Source organism: Phragmites australis, chromosome 24 (genome assembly GCF_958298935.1).
Source record: "Phragmites australis chromosome 24, lpPhrAust1.1, whole genome shotgun sequence".
NCBI classification, from domain to species: domain Eukaryota; kingdom Viridiplantae; phylum Streptophyta; class Magnoliopsida; order Poales; family Poaceae; genus Phragmites; species Phragmites australis.
Genome location: NC_084944.1, coordinates 5,095,631 through 5,113,311, shown reverse-complemented (window position 1 = coordinate 5,113,311; position 17,681 = coordinate 5,095,631). Strand labels below are relative to the sequence as shown.

Here is a 17,681-nt window from a genome sequence, read left to right as displayed (position 1 = left end):
ATTCGAAAATTAGACTCCAGGATAGTGATTAGCCTTGAGGTGGAAGATGTTGCGTGGAAATGTCTCCAGCAAAGAAGACATCAAGAAAGAGCTCAGGGAAGCCTGCGGGGAGCTCGGGGAAGTTCTTTCCATCGATCTCAGGTTGTTGACGTTATTGAGTGGTCTCTCTTGGTTTGGTGTAGGGGAGTGAGTGAGAGAGTAAATGAATGAGAAAAAGCGAGTGAGAGTTAGTTGATGGATTTAAGTGTCACCTTTGCACTCTAGCGATCAGACTGCGGCTGACCCCATTAGACCACGAGTAGGGGCTATATGCTGGAAGCCTATTTCTTTTCCCATTTCTTCTTTTTCTTTCTTCTTCCTAAATAATTTTGAGATCTTTCTAACTATTTCTAAACTATTTTCACTCATTTTAGATATATATAGTGGAAATACGCATTGATCGATAATATAATATTTTTGAAACATATTTAAATACTTAAATCAATACTAATAATATATGTATAATATCATGATGCGTATTTATACTTAATAATAATGATTGTACTATAGTTTTGGGGTGTGACACCCATAGCAGTTTGTCTCGTTCGCATCCGGATTCGGGGTGTGCGAGGAGCGAAAAAACGGCTGGAATCGGGGTGGAGGTATGGGCGCGGTGCATACGCTGTTCCCTGTGCTTGCGTTTCTGCGCAACACGACAGGGGCTGACAAACCAAGGCTCGTGCCGCTTGTGTACGTCGGTGGAGCGAGCGAGATCGTGAAAATTTTGGATATATAATACTGGAACCAAAAACAGAACCACAATATGCACTTCTTTCCCGGAGATTTGCTATTTCTAAGTTGGCTAAAACTTCCTAAGTTCACGTCAATTTGGAGATTACTGGACGTACCAAGAAGTCAATGTACCATATAATTGGATATTAATCCAATGGGCCAAAAAGATTGAATTATCCTTGTTAAGTTTCAAGTCACCTAACGGATTGGCAATGCATTTTGTATTCCGGTTTTTCAAATACAGGTCCTATCTCTTTTCTTTTCTAGTTTCCCTTGTTCCCAGAGTGCGGACTAATCACTCCCTCTTGTGCGTAGTAGCTTAGATAAGTTTGATGTAATACGCTCTATAGCACTAGATGGGAGCAAATACTTATTTCAACTTTCGTTAAAAGTATAGTATTTATCTACCACTGATAGTTGATTGTTGCTTCTACGAATTATGATTCACCCATTGTAACTTTCCTTTTTTAAAATGTAACTAACAAAAGAGCTACATTTTATATTAATTAGTAGAAGAGTACATAATTAAAAACAATTAGCAAAAACAAGGAAGGACCATACGAAAGCGTTTCAATCCTTAAAAAAGCGTGGAGCGGCTATTCGTCAGAAAGCACTCTAAATGATGCGCCCCGTGATGTAGCTTTTCTTTAATGTTATCCTACCTTAGTTTTAGGTCTATTTGGTAAAGTTTTCACTGATTCAAATTCTTTACGGAGAGTGGTTCTCTGAAGGAAGTGATTCTGTGACTGAAAATGATTCTCTAAAATAAAATATATAGAAAAGTGATTCTCTGCAGAAAGTGAATCAGGAGAAACTGTTTTTTCTAACTCATCAACTTTTAGCTCATTTCAGAGAATCACTCCCACGGATTCTACTTATAAAGCTAAAAACTAAAAGCTGCTGTTTGGTAGAACTCATCTGATTTCAATTGAAAAGCTGCTATGAGAGTTCTGACAAATAGACGCTTAATAAATATCAATGAATAACTATGACCCCAACGAGCAAGGGTTCGGTGGACTCCACAAGCTTTCCCCATTTGGCAGGACAGGAGTGTCACAAAACTGCAAAACAGTATGCTTTGTTCATACATTAGACCCATGTAAATTTTTTCTTATGGATGCAGGATAGACCCGATAAATTAGATAATATAAGATATTCCGGATGATTTTTTTCCCTCGCTGTTCACCCGTACTCCCTCGTCGTGACATTCGTGACCAGTAAACAAATTTCCACAGAACATTTGCTGGCGTAAAAACGTGAAAGCTGTGAGCCCATGGTAATTAGTACGAGTACTATGGCTGTTGCGCCACTGTCATCATTGCGTCCCACTTTCGTGAAACCGTCTTTGCAGCCCCCGAAAGGCGCATCACACCAGCCCACAGCCCGCGGGCCACCAAGCGATCCGCCCCAGAACGCACGGCTGAGATCGCCGATGCCCCTCTCCATCCGACGGCTGGAGCTTCGCGTGACGCCAGCCCCGGGAAAACGACAACGGCGCGAAAGCGTTTGGCGAGGACGGGGGCGTTTCGGTAAATCTCGCCTCGCACTCGTAATCACCTTCGGTGGTGGGACGCGGGTACCCGGCGCCTTTACTGCCTTTCGCGCCCCTCCCTGTCGCGACGCGCGGGCCAGCGGGGGAGTGACACGTGTAGAGCTCTTGATGTTGCTGACACTTGTTCGGCCGTGAGAGGCCGGCGAGTGGACGTTCACGTGACGGTGGGCCCCCGGTGGAAGTGGGACTGTCAGTTTCCAACTCTCGCCGGGGCCCACAGGATCCGAGGCCAAGTTACTGATCAGAGAGAGAGAGGAGAGAGAGAGAGTGCGGAGGGGAGCAGCGTACCTGCGGTGCCTCGCTGTGACCCACAACCATCGGATGGTACGGAGGGACGGACAGACGGCGCAGATGCGTCGCGAGGCCCCCTAGGCTGGCTGGATTGGAAATACAACTCTGTAGGTCATTACGTAGACACGGTTTACCTTGACTATTTATTTTTCTTATTTTATAATTATTTATCTGTTGATTTTTTCTATTATATAATTTTTTATTTACTTAAAAATAAATCTCAATATAAATAAAAGTGATGTTAGCCGGTTGAAGGACACTGAGTCACTGACTTTTCTAGGCTGTAGCACCACTCCAGTACTCCACGCTGAGAGCACGTCACCGGTTAGACTTGTTTACCACCTCCCCCCCCCCCCCCCAAAAAAAAGTGCACAACTCACACGTGCCACACGTGTGCCGGTGGGAAGCGAGCACGGGAGTGAGGTGTGGTTAAAGTAAGCCCGGAGAGTGTCTTGGTCAATCAAAGCAGGTTTAAAATCTCTCTTTCTCAGGCAACCAATCTTGACCTGATACACAGCGTGCCGTCCGATTTTAGATGACTTTTTAGTGGTTGACGCCGATGCAAATCTCAGCAGTACTGAGCTGCAATTTGCGCAAGAACATCACTTTCTCCACACGGCTGCCGCGCACCGGCCGGAAGCCTACAAGAAACGGCCTTCGCTTCCCTTGCACCTGAAACAGGGGACAGGTTGTGCAATTGGACGGGGAGCAAGCCGAGACGCAGATAGTCGCAGGCCTGCGTCCTTTGGATTTGGCGAATGATCTGCAATGAGTTATCCGATGCTTAGAGATAGACAACCGCTGTCGCCGACGATGATCTCGTTGATCTGCTGTCGGAGAAGAACTTCACTTGATTCAGGCGTTAGGTACTGCTCGGCCGCGTTCAGCGGCCACTTGATGCAAGGCTGTCCATTCATGCATCTCAACCTTCTTCAGGCTCTTCCACGCACTTGCACCTGGTGATTGGGTGTATAAGCGTAGTTTTGTAACTGTTGCAGGATAGTTTAAGGCATGAACAGCTGTGTTAGATGCAAAAAATGGGAGGTTAATTTACAATCGTTTCCCATGAGCTAGCTTTGCTTGCGCCCGGGATTCGCAGCCTGGATGGATAATGTTGTTTGCGGGGGGCAGGGCACCGATCTTATCCTCAGCTTGCTCTTTGAGCGCTTTGTTTTTTCTTGGTTTGGGGAAAGTTGGTCGATTGATTCCAGCGTATTGTTGAAGTTGTGCGAGCATAGTTAACTGCCATATGGGCAAGTGGCTCAACTGAGAGATTAGTGTATGTTAAACTGCGAGCATTGTTTACGTATATTCAGTTCGTTCACCTCATGATCTGATGCGTACCTGTGAAGTAGGTTATTGATGGGGATAGACGATAGAGACGAGGGCCGAAACATTGCGTGGCGATTTGCTGCCGCTTTGCATCCTTGGAGCTTTCCCAGATTCAGTGACTCTGCTAAACGCCCAAGTTTAGAGTGGGCTATGTTGCTTATGGATCATGTTAATGAACCATCATGCATGTCTATTTCTCATAGGTCTAGGCTATTCCGTTGTATTGGCAAGCATGTATTCGTTCATAGATTATGTAGCAGTTGATCCATGTTAGCAGACTAGACACATCAGTGTGGGCAGAAGAAGAATGGAACTTCCATTGCTGACTATATTTGATCTTCTGACTTGCATTTTTTTTTTGAGAGGGATCATATGACTTGCAGCCGTGTGCTAAGCTATTCGCCAATCGACGGTTAATAAATATGGGCCTGGACCGAAAGTCTCGTCAATAAACCTTGACAAGATCCGGTCCAACGCTTAATCTATTTGGGCCTCTCTGTCTCTTTCTAACGCGTTAGTTAGCCCAATCAACGGAATATTTTTTATTTTATATTTATATAAATAAAAAACTTACATTTTGAAAAATTACAGATCCAATCTCTTGTAGCCTATTGGCTAGGTCCACCAAACGGCCTAACCACCTGGCTTTGCCTACAATTTTGAAGCGTCTGGCTTTCTGGGAATTCCCTCTGAATCTTCTGAGAAAGTGAGTATGTGCTCCATACCCTTATCATGGTCAGTCACTCAGTCTCATCTTTTGTGAGAAAAGAACTAGAGAGTACTAACATACGAGCTCACGAACTGTTGGGGTAAGTATTCTGCATATAAAAACTTGTATACTGTAAAGTGCTTGTCAGATATTATACCAGATAAAAAAAACTATGATTTGCAAGCTTCCATTGTTGGAGTGCTGTAGCAAGTTTTACGTGTAGAAATATCTCTACTCTAGTTCATTGCCAACAATCACTGCTTAAAAATATTTCGAGACATTATGCAAAGATAATCCGAATGGACGAGGGGGCAATGGACCAGCCGGCCAACTTCTAAGCTGACATCTCGGTGATTTGCTACTCCGACGAGCTATCCGCCGGACGACGGTTATTCAACAGGCACCTTGGGGTACTCAGCTTAATTACATTGCACACGAATTCATATATACAGAAAATCTCTGGAGTGAAAAATACGCAATATTTACATCTTCTTGCCTCGGGTAGTCAACTGTTAACCTGAGATCTGATGCAAATTGGCAGTATAAACCCAAGAATGAGGAGTTAGTTGGCCAATCGGAATCTTGGAAACGAGTAACCCAAAAGAAACTTCATTCATTTCTCTTCAACTCCAATCTTCCATGCCTCCCCACGCACATTCTTCTTCTTACAAGTACAACGAAACGTCTGAATCTCTCCTTTATGTACATGATCATATCTATCGGTGCACTGACAGCATCCTCAGATTGTGATTCCAAAGCCGGCAGAGACCACTGGCTGCTGACCAGCACGCCGGCGGCGGCGAGTCCAACGGCAGGGGTTACGCGGACCCGCCGCCGCAGCCGGTGCTGGCCGCGTCGGAGCTGCGGAGTTGGTCGCTGTACCGCGCGGCGATCGCCGAGTTAGTTGCCACTCTGCTGTTCCTGTACGTGACGGTGGCCACGGTGATCGGGCACAAGCGCCAGTCGGACGAGGACGCGTCGGGCGGCTGAGGCGGCCTCGGCATAGCCTGGGCCTTCGGCGGCATGATCTTCCTCCTCGTATACTGCACGGCGGCCATCTCCGGTGAGCGCTCTACGTGCTAACGACTTGAGTGTTTTTTTTCTGCTTGTTCAGTTTGGTCTCTTGGATGCTGACGTGTCGCGTGTAACATGTCGGGCCAGGCGGGCACATCAACCCGGCCGTGACGTTCGGGCTGCTCCTGCGCGGAAGGTGTCGCTGCCCCGCGCCGCCCTCGACGTTGCCGCGCAGTGCCTCGGCGCCGTCCGCGGCGGGGGGCTCGTTAGGGCGCTCCACTCGCCGGCGCGCTTCGCGCGGTACGGTGGCGGCACGAACGTTGTGGACGATGGGCACAGCAAGGTAACGGGGCTCGCCGCCGAGGTCGTGGGCACGTTCGTGCTCGTGTACACCGTCTTCTCCGCCACCGACGCAAGCGCAACGCGCGCGACAGCCACATCCCGGTAACGAATTTTATGGCACGTTCTGCATACGTCAATGTTTCATGTCTTCTGCAGAGGAGAGAGATGCTTGAACGGGCGATTATTGTGCAGGTCCTGGCTCCCCTGCCGATCTGTTTCGCGGTGTTCGTGGTGCACCTGGCCACCATCCCTATCACCGGCATGGGCATCAGTCCGGCGAGGAGCTTCGGCGCCGCCGTCGTCTACAACCAAGCCAGGGCATGGCAAGATCAGGTAGTTGTTAACCAACGATCACGCTACTCATGGATTGTCAGTTTATTACATGCAAAAAAGTTAGCGGACTCGCATTTATAAAACTCATAAGTGAATTAAGCCGGGGAAAAACTATGATCATCAAAAAATTACTAGGAGTTCTCCATTGCGATTAATCATTTCTTTTGCAGTGGATCTTCTGGGTAGGACCACTCATCGGGGCGGCCATTGCCACGCTCTACCACGAGCACGTCCTGCGGGCAAGTGCTCTCAAGGCACTGTGCTCTTTCAAGGCTGGATAGGGAACAGGTTCTTGGATCTTGCGATGATCAGTCATACCTGGAGCAAGAGGATACATTCAGAGACAATGTGCTCGGATAAAGCATCTTGATCACCACCTTAAAAGATGCATAAGGCAGTCTTTTCGTCCCCCTTTTGGATCATGCCTCATCTCTCCGTTCTTGTTTCTCCAGGTCACTTGGTTTCCTATTTTTTTTTCCCGGAGTTTACGCCCTTATTTTTTCATAAATTGTAATGTGTTACAACCCTACATTGTACGAAGTAAGTGTTTCCCTTTTCCTGATAACTGCTAATTTCGTTATCCTGGCGAAAATGAGCCTTGGGTCTCCCTGATGTCCGAAGCACACTGATTTTTTTTGCAGTATATCAGAACTGCAGAAATAGTTAAACAAACTATTTTTATTAAAAAAAGAGTCATTTCGATCTAATGATGCATAAGTTATCACGAAACATTCTGTCCAGGCTTCAGACTTCACAGGTACTCAGTACTCGCAATTTGGAATCTGAATCCCGTGACGCCCAAAAAAAAAAAACGACGCTGCATATAACCATTTCTTTGCTTCCTTTCCGCTTATCCCTACTCCCTCCGACAAAAGGGAGCAATCATACAATCTAAGCCATGCTTCCATGGGCATGATTACCCAAACAAAATTTAATAAATACAAGATTCCAACAACATTCAGTACAAGATTCCAAACAACATCCTGCATCCAGTGAACTGTGCCAAACAGTCAGATCTAAAACATATTAGACTGTCAGTTAAGCTAAAGATACATCAGCATGTGGCATACACATTCGGAAGTACTATATTCGTGTAGTACTATATATCTTTCTGTTTCTGAAGAGTGGCTGCTGCTAGTATAAAAACACATTGGGACAGGTTCTGCATTGCAATGTCTCGGGATGGACCCCCTGCGGGCACTACTGCGTGTAAAAGGTGGAGCAAAGGCGACGGAATCTTAACCATAGTTGTTTGCCTTTAATAGTGCGACGGAATCTACCTCTGTTAATTTCTTTTGAATACTAATTTTGTTTGCTGACTCTTGGAGAATCTTAACCATAGTTGTTTGCCTTTAATAGTGCAATTGTTTCAGCTGACCATTGAGCTCTAGTGTTAGCCGTTGATTTTGTTGTGAGCTAGCCTTTTTACCTTTTCCAAACGTTGTGTAAGAATGACTAGTGAGCTAGCCATAGTGCTCCAAACATAACTCACTAAGATATTGCCTACTCAATATCCATCTCACTTACCATGACTGAGTCTAAATACTATTAGAACACGTCCTCTGTTCATGCCCTCTGTGGCCAAGAATGCTTCCATCAGTAGTAGCCTGAAAGCGAACATAAATCAAAGAAAAGTTGCTTAAAAGGCATGTCATAAAATACTAACAGACTATCAGTGTTCTGAAACAAATGATGGACAGACTATGATTGATCCCCTAGCTAGTCTGAATAAACAAGATTTATTAAGGATGTGTCTCACTCTCACCCATGGTTATCTTCTGCAGCTAGCTCTAAGAATTTTTGAAGCTAGATGTTTGGAAGAATTATTTTGTTTACGTTTAAGTGTAAAATTACCACTTTGTCTTAACCTAAAACTTCAAGATCTGATGCGGAGTTGGAGCTCTGTCAAACGGGAACATCGTTCCATCTCTCCACACCTCATCATTCTGCTCCCCTTTCACTTGCCACTACAAGAAATGCAGTAGAAGCAAAGCCTCACTCACACACACCTTTTGGTTGGTTACTCGTCCTACGTCCTCTATATAAGCACAAAGAATCCAAGCTCACGCCCACCTGCAAACTTATGTGATCAAGGACAGAAAAGCTCCAGCTCCGGTTGAAGGCGCAACTCAAACCATGGCTAAGATCACGGCAATAGCGGCGGCGGCGGCGATCGCGCTTCTGCTACTGCCACTCGGGTAGGCCCAGGAGAGGCCCACGGAGGCGCACCCGCACGGGCTCCCCTACGAGAGCCCGCTCGCTCTCTCGCCCGCGGCGTACGAGTTCTTCCACCCCGGCGTGCGCGGTGAGCAGCGCACCCGGCGAGGCGCCGGCGCTCGCGCCACGCGGGCAGCAGCAGCAGCTGAGGGAGTCCGCTGTCAGGGGAGCAAGCGTTGCGAGGGCCGACCAGGAGGAGGGCGGCGTGGCGCCCTTCAGGATGGCCCGGCACCGCACGGTGGCTTGGGTGTTTGTTGGCGCCGCGGCGGCGGCGCTGGTGATTCTCGGCGCGGCGTACGCCGTGGCGCGGCGCCGGGTGGCGCGCGGAGGCGGGCGCGACCAAGTCGAACGTGTAATGGGCCGGTAGGCATGGCCCGAGGGCTGGTTTCCTACGTATGTGTGTAGTGGAGTTGGGTTTGGTAGCTTTGGGTGGGCTCAGAGAGCTGGGCCGGGTCAGGTGCAACTGATTATGCCGAAAGGGTGGATAATTTTTTTTATATATTTTTTAAAATTTACTAGAGTACATATCTGTTTCAAGAAATGACCTGAATAGTCTACCGTCGCTTATTTATCGGACGAGATGAAGATCTCATTCGCTCAATGAGCGATACCTTATGGGGCCTGGCAGTCAGATGATATTAAATGGTTTTCCCCAAGATCTCGCCTGCGGACTGGAATAATTTCAACTTTAACAACCTTGTGATCAATAAGAGTAATTAGATACCTATGAGTATACGCAGAATGAGGTTATCGAGGGTGCTAGGTATCCTACTATTCAGACTATTATAGATGTTGGGACTCAATAGGTGATATTATTTTGACAGCAGTTTTATGTTGCCAAGTTAAGGAATTTTTTAAATAATATTATTTTACTACAAAATTGCAAAACTAACAACCAAATTAAAAGAATTACAAGAATAGGTACCTGCCGGTATACGGAATAACGACAAGGGACCTATCTGTATTCCGTATGTCGACAACCTACGTGGCAGTGGGCCTGGGGGCCTATCGACATTCCGAAAGCCGACAAGTTGTGGGCCCACCTAAAGGGTGGTGCCATATAGGCAGTTCGTGTAGGGTGACGGCATATCGACATTTGGAATACCGACACGCATGTCGATATTCCGAGTGCCAACAACACTTTATATATTCCACGACCGTCGATTACTCTCCCACACACGACCGTACACAAAGAGCGGGTGGCGACGAGCGGCTACGACGAGCGGGAGGCGGCGTGCAACGGGAGGTGGTTGGGTGGCGTGTGGTGGGACACGGCGGGCAGTGCGGGGTGTCGGGAGGCGAGCAGAGGCGAGCGGATGCGTGTGGCAGGCGGAGGCGTGAGGCGGGGGCGACGCCCGACGAGAGCGACGGTAGCGAGCATGCGAGCGGCTTCGGCCAGCGTGCAGTAACATTGATAAGTGATTTTTCTTTTTTTAATTAGTTAGAGTTAGTTGCAAATTTAGAGTAGTAGGAAGTAGTCTAGTTAGAAGAATAAGGACTAATTAGGAAATTAGAAAAAATAGTAGTAGTTAGAAAAATTGCAGTGATTTAAGAAAAATAGTAGAAAAATAGTTTGAAATTAGGAATAATTAAAAAAATTAGGAATACTTATGAAAATAGTAGTAAAATAGTTAGAGACTATTAGAGAAATATCCAGTATAGTACATAATTTAGAAAAATAAGGATATGAAATTTAGAGTAGAGTAGAGTAGATATGGTTTAGAATTAGCTATAGCTAGAAAATATAGTATAGTTAGTTAGGACATGTGGAATAGTTGATTTTTTTTAATTTCGCTAATGTAGAATTAAAATAGGTTATTTAATAGCATTCTGAAAATTGGATATTGTTAGATGTATATAATTTTTGTCGATGAAGGAATCGTACATTTGAATTGTTGTGGATTTTCAATAGTTAGACAATATAGGCTAGTTTGAAGTTAAATTGTTATGAATATGTAGTATAAATATTTAATAGTTGTAGGATATTTAGAATAGAAATGTAATAATTGTTTTTCATAGCAATACATTTAGAATGGTACAGTGCGAACATAATGAGTAAATTAGCGGTGATATTTGATGGTAATGTAGAATACAAGTGATGAGGTTGAATAGATTTTGTGGTCGTAGCTGTTGTATATCGGTTACAATTATGTAACCTGACTTAGTATAGTGTGGTTATTGAATCAGGTATGTCGAGGTTCAGGGTTTTTTACGGTCCTGGATGTGTCTTGTATTATGACAGTAGGGTGGATCTGAGTAACTTCCAGTATGTGGGTATAGATTTGCATAGTCTAAGAGAGATTCGGCTGTCCTAAGTGTTAGGATGGTTGTATAATCTGTTGCAACTTAGTCTGGCACATCAGCGATTGACAGTGAAAGTTCTGATTACTAGATGTCGAGAAACCAACTGGCAGTGGGAGCTCTTGTAGGTTACATGTTCGAAGCAATAACAACAATTTGTCTCACTGGGGCTGAGACGAGGTTTTTCTCACTGCATACTTGTAGAAGCGAGTGATGTTACGTCGACAGAAGCCAGACCTAGCACCGTAGAAGCTATTGGTGAAAATATTATCCCTGAGGAGGTGCAGGAGAGTGTGGTTTCGGAGGTACCCCTGCAGACTAGTGCATCGGTTGAGATACATACTGCAAGAGAAGAACTTAACGACGCGAAAGAAAATCGGGTCGCGATATGTGCTGATCAGGGAGAGCAGGACAAGACACTAGTGGATCAGATGGAGGCAGATAATAACAATGAGTTCTGCACATTTGTGGACTCTGGTGCAGGAATTCTGGAAGAATGGACGAATTTTGCATTGGAGAAATTGACAATGAACGTTGGACACGAATTAGCATGAGAGTATGATTCCACCGTGGTGACCAAATGCCAAATGTTTCATAACAAGTTCCATCTGCAGCATGCAATGAAGCGAAACAGAAGGTATTAGAGAAGAGGTTTTGCACATATAAGGACTTATACCACAACTTACCTTACATGCTAGAGGTTATTCAGGGGAGGAAACTGGACACCTGTATTGCTATTCATGATTTTGTCAATCAGGATGGAGATCGAGTCCTTTAGCTGGCATTCTGGTCGTTCGGCTGTATGATCGAGACATTTCGACATTGCCAGCTGGTGATATGTGTGGACGAGACATTTCTCACAGGAAAATACAGGGAGCAGATACTTACAACTATCGGCGTAGATGATGAGAACCAAGTTGTGCCTTTGACCTTTGCATTCGTCAAACGCGAATCTACGAATAGTTGGATGTGGTTCTTGCAGTGGGTTAAGCAAGGTGTTGTTGGTAACAGGCCTAACATGTGTGTACTCTATGATCGTCATGCAGGCTTGTTGAACGCTATCAACACATTGCAGAGTGGTGCAGGCAGGGTATTGCCGTGGCTAGATTTGCATAGATGTTGGTGCATGCGGCATCTCAAAGCAAACTTCTACAAACAATTCAGGATCAAGAGGTTGATGGATCTTTTTAAGAAGCTATACAAACAGAACCAAAGTAGGAAGTTTGATGCACTGTGGGAAGAGCTGGATAAACTAACTGGTAAGCATATGGACGAAGTATTGAAGAAGCTAGTTGTAACAAGAGAGGAGGAGCCCGAGAGCCTAGAGCCTTTACCACATGAGCTACAGAGTGTGACTAGGAGAAGTAAGGGTGGAAGGAGAGTTAAGTGTTTCTCCGACTGAATCAGACACGAACCACTAGAGAAATAGGCACTTATTGCAGATATTGATGGTTCACATTTTTGGAATTATGATAACTAACCTCACCGAGGTTTATAATTGGGTGATGAAGGGGAATATGTCACTTTCATTGGTGGCAATTGTGGAGGGAGTCACTCATCGAACGCAATGGTATATCCGAGAGCGTTGCAGTAAGGTTGCGCTACATATGGGTAACCTGCAAATGGTGTACACAAAGAAGATTACGTCCTACATGGACGAGAACAGCGGGATGGGCCAGTCCCATAGAGTTCATAATGTTGGTAACCATCAGGACGTCTTCGAGGTGACATTGCGTGACAAGGGCGGACTGGGTATCGGAAGGCAAGACATTACAATGAAATGCAGGTTATGGCCAGCGGACAACAAGTGCGAGTGCACATGCAACAAGCCATCACTGATGCATTTGTGATGTATTTTACTTCCTTCATAGGATTCTCTGCCCAAACATGGCCAAATGGGCCATTCGGGCCGGCCCGGCACGGGCCTGGCTCGGCACGACCCGGCTACGGCACGGCCCGAACGGCCCATCTACTGTAGCGTGCCGTGCCGTGCCGGCCCGCGTGCCTCTCCCTCGGCCCACGGCATGGCCCGTCGGTGACCGTGCCGTGTCGGGCCGGCCCGAGCACGATTTCGGCCCGGCGGCCCGGTCGGCCCGACGGGTCGAAATAGATAAAAAAATATATAGACAATAAAAATATATAAAAAAAATATATAGAAAAAATATAGAAAATAGATAAAAATAGATAAAAATAGCTACAAAATTAAAAATATATATAAAAAATAGAAAATAATCGGGTATTTGCGTGCCGGGCCGTGCCGTCCTGGGCTGGGCCGTGCCCGTGCCGGCCTGACTCGATCGGGCCGTGCCGTGCCGGCCCGTCGTGCTGCGCGCTCGGCCCAGGCACGGCCCGTGGCCTCGTGCCGTGCCGTGCCTGGGCCGTGCCTACAGTGCCGTGCCTCGGGCCGGCCCAGTAGGCATGGCCCATTTGGACGTCTTTATTTCTGCCTTCCATGCAGAGAGAATAATAACTCATTGCTGAACTTTTGGAGAATGATATGACCACACCAAGCAACAACTTTCATAAGGAATCTCTGTCAAGCATGAATGCTATAACTTTTCTAGCTTTCACAGAGAATCCTATGCTCCAGGCTCCAGCCAAACATATGCACTCAGTCAATGCACCAACTCCCAACCATTATAAATAACTCCACCCTCATCCATGGAGAGATCGCTCCCTCCTCAACTATCTCAAATGCAATGTCTTCATCAACTCCACCAAGCCCACTCAAGAAATATTGGAGGATTTTCATCCCACAGTTGGTAGAACCCCTGATGTGTTTTTATGGCGACCCTTGTAGGCTTCACGAGTCCTAGGACATCTCCTACACCTATAGCCTATGATTCTTCATGTGTGCCAACTACTAGTACGACAAGTCTCGACATGTACCATACGAATACCCACCAGTATAGCGACACAAATTACTCATGTGACACTTTCTATATGATTTTATGCACTATCTTACTAATCTCCCCTCTTGTTAAATTTGTCTAGTCCCCTCCACCTATCTGTGACTTCATAGAATGATTGGATATGGAGCAAAATGAGCACTAAAAGCAGTGGGTCTAAATGGCCATGCGGTGGAGGAGGGAAGTGTACGGACGTTGGAAATACGAGCAACAACATAAGGAACTACGACTGAAGTATCAGGACGAGGAGCGCATGAGGAAGGTGGCAGAGGAGCGCGCCATGGCTGAAGCACGCGAAGCAGAGAGGAAAAGAAAGTGGGAGAGGGCCCACCGCGCTAAGGCGGGAGGCCCCGATGCCCTGCAAAAGGGCAAATATCCTAGGTGCACTCAGTAGAGTGCATCTATTGTAACCCGATCTACTTTTATTTCCTAAAGCATGTTAGGTTTAGCAGCGGCATGCTATTATGTTAGTCTTTAGGTATACCGTACATGCCAACATTTGTTATCGTCATCTCTTTTATGATTAGGATCCATTCGCGTACCGACGATAAATCCCATGTAATATTTTTCAGCGTATGTAACATCCGTACATGATTCTATAATAATTGTGCTCCTCGACTATTATTGTTTGATTAATAGTTTTTTTTGTCAGTATTCTTATAACATAAATTTATTAAAAACAAAAAATCAAATTCAAATGGAAAAGTAGCTGTCGTCAACTCTAATTTTAATAAAAATCAATAAAAAGAAGCATGTCGACAAATAGAATGTTGACACGCCTATTGGCATTCCGTTTGCCGACAGACATATTGGCTCTCCGCTCCCACGACACCTCTATCAGTGTCTATCCGGGGTCCTGTTGGCATGCGGAATGCCGATATGCATTTTGTCCGCTTTCTGCGTGCCAACAGGGCCCCGGGCTCAGTGCCACGTAGGCTGTTGTTATTCGGAATGCCGACAGGTACCTATTCTTGTAATTTTTTGATTTAGCTATTATTTTTGCAATTTTTCTTAAAAATATTATTAAACAAAAAAATTCTCAAGTTAAGTAAGAACGAATATGATGTCAAGTATATGAATGACATTTACGCGTGGTGGATGCACGACTTCAAGGGGAAGTGAGTTGAGTATTAGGAGGTGTCGATTGTGGTCGATCACACTTGAACAATGGACGACCTTGAGCTCAGGCACAAGAACATCACCTCAGCCTTTGTTGCCAATATGATGTACGCTTAGATTATGAACAACCTGAACTACGAACCAAAGTTCATAATTGGGCAAATTGAGAAGGAGTACGAGTACACTATCAGCTACAACAAGGCACATTGGGTAACTAGGAAGGCAATTGAGATGAGGTTCAGGACCTACGAAGTGTCATATGATAATCTGCCACATTTGTTATAGATCATTATTCGAAGGAACCCAGGGATGTGTTATGACACTAATAAATACGCATTGTTGTCCAAACTTGGCAAGTATCGAAGGTTTTAAGCATCGTCGTCCTATCCTGTGCATCGATGATATTTTTCTTACTGGCATGTACAAGGGACAGATCCTGACTGCTATTAGGGTTTATGGGAACAAGCAAGTTCTATTGTTGGTCTTTGCATTTGTAGAGAGTGAGAACACCAATAGTTGGTATTGATTCCTGTACCGTGTGAAAATGATAATTGTTGGTGCTTGGCCGAACGTGTGCCTTATACATGACTAGCATGTTGAGATGCTTGCGGTAATTCAAGATCTGCAAAATGGAACATATGATGGCTTGATTGGACCTGTGTGACCAGATTTGCAGAGTAGGTGGTGCATGAGGTATTTTTGTGCAAACTTCTTTCTCTAATTCAAGAACAAGAATCTGATGAATATGTTCAAGAGGTTGTACAGTTAGAACCAACAACGGAAGTTTGATGCTCTTTGGAAGACACCGGGTGAGCTGACAAGTAAACACATGAGTGTGCAAGGAGGCCCATGAGGGGACCGGAGGACAAACCAATACCTTTTGAGTCCCTGCTAACGGACAATGAAGTTGGTATCACACGGAGAAACGAGTCATCTACCAGGTCATTTAGTGAGTGGATTGAGAATGAGCCGAAGTAGAAGTGAGCTCTTCTCTATGATACAAACGAGGCTAGTACGATATTATGACTAAAAATTGCATATTTTGCCACAATAAATTAATTCGGCCTAAGCAACGTGTCGCCCGTTCACCGGGCGAGACAAATATGTCGCCCGTTCAGAGGGTGACAACTTTGTCTCGCCCAGTGAACATGTGACACATTGCTTTCTCTGGTTTTTTAATGCCCTAACCACCGGGGCCCATATGGTCTCATCCGTTTATCGAGTGACATCTTGTTCTCGCCTGATGAACAGGGGACAATAGCATGTTCCTGTCATTTCTTGAAATGGGCGTGTAGTCTTGCAAATATTAAAAATACAAATATATAAAAATTCAAAGGGTGGATGGGGGTGTTGTAATTCGAGACCAATAGGGAGATTTCAGAGCTGGGGCGCTAGCAAATTGCAGTTGTTTATCAGATACACTACAATCAAATGTGGAAGCATGTTTGGCGGCAATTGAAATTACTTCAAATCTTGGAATGGGAAAGGTTATATTGGAATTGGATTCTTCCATTCTTGTTGCATCTTTGAAGTGAAATTCACTTGATTTTGCTACCATCCCCATAGAAGAACAAACATTTATGTGGAGAAGCCCTACTGGGGGTGCATGGTGTTTCAAATACCGACCACCCCTCTTCACTAATTCGTCGAGAATTTATCTTTTTTTAGTTCTCCCTCCACAGGTTGTTTCCGAGTCTAAAATTTCGTTTGGTGTTTATAAGTTGCATTGCCTATCCCTGTGTTTTTTGCAGTTTTTTTCTCCATTGTGATTTGACAACGAAACCGATGGAGAAGTCAAGGGTGGATGGTGTTTCAAATACCGACCACCCCGAACAAGCAATCAACACTAATGACGCTGCTTCTTCTGCGAGATACCTCCGCGTACGCCTTGGTGTCCTTGCTTCTGTGTCAGGATTTGACAACATGAACACTCCGCTGCTTGAACTCTTACAGGTGAACACAGGGCACTCTGTTGACCTTTGAGGTCCTGTTCTCGCTAGAGGCATATGATTTATTCCACCCCGGTGCATCACATAGCATGAGTAGCAGTAGCATGTCAGGGAGTCTATGGTCAGGGGAGCAAGAGTAGGGAGGGCCGACCAGGAGGAGGGGAGTGTGGTGCCTGTCAGGCTCGTCCGGTGTGGAGATTTTCATGATGTCAAGTTGGCCAGCGTGCTTGTCGGCGCCACGATGGTGGCGGTGGTGGCTCTAGGTGTGATGTATGCCGTGGCGGGGTGCCGGTGGTGGCGCGAGTGTGGACACGCCCAAGTCGAACGCTTAGTGGATCTATGTAGGGCCTGACAGGCTAATCCGGCTCAGGCACGTTTAGGCATGACCTGGTTTGGGCACGACCCATCAGGGGCCAGTCCGGACACGGCTAAGGAACGATGGGCATGGCGGGTTGGCGCGACTCATTTTTGAAAAATTCCCCCGAAAATAGAAAATTCAAAAATAATAGCTCAAATATTCAAAAAGTAAAAAAATTATGGAACATAGATAAAAATAAGCTTTATTAATTGATAGGCTTGTTAAAAAAACTTGCTACTAGAATGAAAAAAAGAGCCTAACCATGCCTAAATGTGCCGGGCCTAAACGTGTCGTGCCCGTGCCGTGTCGGCACCCATGCCAAGGCCTCGGTCTAGGTATGACCTGACCCGTTTACCATCGTGCTATGCTTGGGCCGGGTCGAAAATGTCATGCCTCATGCCAACCCATTTGATCTGGCCCACTTGGCCAGTTTTAGATCCGTGCGAGTAGTAGAGTTTGCGTTTGGTAGTTTTGGGTGGGCCTA

General features: G+C 45.7%; 1 pseudogene; it reads left to right on the top strand.

Moving 5' to 3' along the window:
* Positions 1–46: 46 nt before the first annotated feature.
* On the top strand, positions 47–6,829 carry LOC133908046 (aquaporin PIP2-1-like; annotated as a pseudogene).
* The last annotated feature ends 10,852 nt before the right edge of the window (positions 6,830–17,681 follow it).